The sequence below is a fragment of the Acanthopagrus latus genome, chromosome 5, assembly GCF_904848185.1.
Source record: "Acanthopagrus latus isolate v.2019 chromosome 5, fAcaLat1.1, whole genome shotgun sequence".
NCBI lineage: Eukaryota > Metazoa > Chordata > Actinopteri > Spariformes > Sparidae > Acanthopagrus > Acanthopagrus latus.
In genome coordinates, this window is record NC_051043.1 from 1139248 (window position 1) to 1141610 (window position 2363).

Consider the following 2363-nt stretch of genomic DNA (forward strand, 5'->3'; position numbering starts at 1 on the left):
ACCTTGTCGAATGTGCTGGCTTGTGCTGAGCCCCGGGTCCATTGTAGCCTCACATTTCAGCAGGCTGTTAAGGGGTCTTGTCACTTCTGACAGCTTGGCCAGGTATCTCCCCACGTAATGAACCACATCTAGAAACCTCTTCAGGCTTGGCATATTACCTGGTGGCTGTAGCTCTGTAATGGAACTCATCTTTGAGGGGTCAGGCTGGATGCAATCTCTACTGATGCAGTGCCCCAGCTATTTTTGGACACAATAAAAAAGAAACTGAAAGCCCTCATCTAAGCATCGTAGCTGCTATTTATCAAAGATACCTTAAGTGCTATGATTTAAGTGCTAAGGATGAGAACATACAACTGCAAATTCATTTTTTTTTCTGGGGGGGGGGGGAGTCATGCATGTCGAGGTGAAGTCTGAACAAGTGTCTTCAGTCTTTTGCGGGAGATGGTGAGTGATTCCGCTGTCCTGGTTGGGAGGTTGTTCCACCACTGAGTTGCCAAAACAGAGAGTCGTGACATCGCTGAGCAGACTTTGTTTGCTCTCAGCAATGGCGGTACCAGTTGGCCCGCTAATGTAGTAGAGCAAAGTGCTCGCCATAAGGTGTGTGGTCTGAACAGTGTTTTGAGGTGGACAGATGCAGTGTTTGGAGGCTGACAGGTTCAGTTCTGTTGATGGCTTTGAAGGCCAGCAACATCATCTTGAATTGGATGCAGGCTGCAACAGAAAGGCAGTGGAGGTCACACAGGGAGGGGGTCACATGGGAGAATTTGGGTAGGTTGAAAACGAGGCACGCTGCAGCATTCTGGATACCCTGCAACAGTTTGGTCGAAGAGGCTGGGAGTCCAGCCAAGAGCAAGTAGTCCAGCTGGGAAATGAACAGTGCTTGGACCAGGAGTTGCGTTGTGACCTTTGTGAGGAAAGACCAGATTCTGTGTTTGCTGTAGAGAGCAAATCTGCAGGATCGGGCCACAGCAGTGATGTTGGGGGCGCAGGACAGTCTGTCGTCAAGGATTACACCCAGGTTCCTCGTAGTTGATGAAGGCGATACCATGACATCCTTGACAGTGACTGACAGATCCATGCAAGGGCAGTCTATACCCAGGATGAAGAGTTCAGTTTTATCTAGGTTGAGTTTGAAGTGCTGTGCAGCTGTCAAGCAGAGATGCCTGCCAGACATTCTGCGTTGCAAGGTGGGTGCTGGAGGAGGATGGGGAAAAGAGATCAATGGTTGTTAAAATGAACGTTTCCCTCTCTACAGCCATATTAACTTCACTTTAATTCAGCACAGATCCTTACCTTTGATGTTTTCTTAGGGACTGGGACCATGGGGACGCATCACTATGTTGGTGATGATGGTTAAATGATGGTTTAAGGTTCTGATAATCCCTAGCTTGTGCTCCAGTAGGTGATGAAGGTCAAACAGCAGATACTGAGCTGAGTAGGGTTTCTGTACACCTCAATTTTGAGGCTTCTGTCTTTCACAGTGTGTATTGACCTCTTTCTGAGTGAACTTGATGTTATAGTCCACATCATTTATATGTTCTGTGAAGGCTTACTCTTCTCCTGCCATGATTTTGAACCCGGTGTTGTCCACATACCTGACCCAGTGGCTAGGAGCAGTCCCTGTTAAGGTAAACAAGGCTCTGCCCTCAACATCCTTCATGTAGGGGTTAGACACTTTTGGGGATACCGGTGAGCCCATGGCGCAGCCGTGCTTCTGTAGAAGCCTTCATGTACTGGAAGTAGGTGGTCGTCAGACAGAGGTCAAGTAAGACATACATGTGGTCTGGGGTGAAGTTGGTACTTCTGGACAAAGTGCTGTTTTTTCACCATCTGAATCACTTCTTGAGTGGGAATGCATGTAGAAAAAGGTGTGACGTCATAAGAAACCCTTGTTTTGTCTGGGTCCAGTGTTATCTGTCATATCTTTAACTGTTTCATGTTACTTAATTGTGATGGAGGTTTAAAGGTTGTAGACTGGCTTCTCTGCTTTGTAATCGCGAAGTGTGTGTTGATTAGAACATAGTCTATGATGTTCCCCCAAGACTTAAATGAAGAATGAAGCAGGAAACAGTTGATCCCTTTTATGGCACTTTAATCCAGTGTAAACAGTGTACACTTACAGAGGGGATATGTGTGTGGTTCTAGAATAAACCAAAAACAATAACAGTCATCAATAAACAGCTCACAAAATGCTTGACCATCGCACACACTCCAAATTATAATCTAATTATCATTAGCATGAAAATATGAAACATCATACACAGAAGTAATATACATGATATTGTATGTATTGTGAAGCTGGTGAATCTGCAAAGACTGGGTGGTCATGGGGAGGTGGAGTGCACTCGCAAAACAGCTGCATG

At 45.9% G+C, this 2363-nt stretch overlaps 1 pseudogene; it reads right to left on the reverse strand.

The window, feature by feature from the left end:
• Positions 1 to 389: 389 nt before the first annotated feature.
• On the reverse strand, positions 390 to 1778 carry LOC119019263 (annotated as a pseudogene).
• Positions 1779 to 2363: the final 585 nt, after the last annotated feature.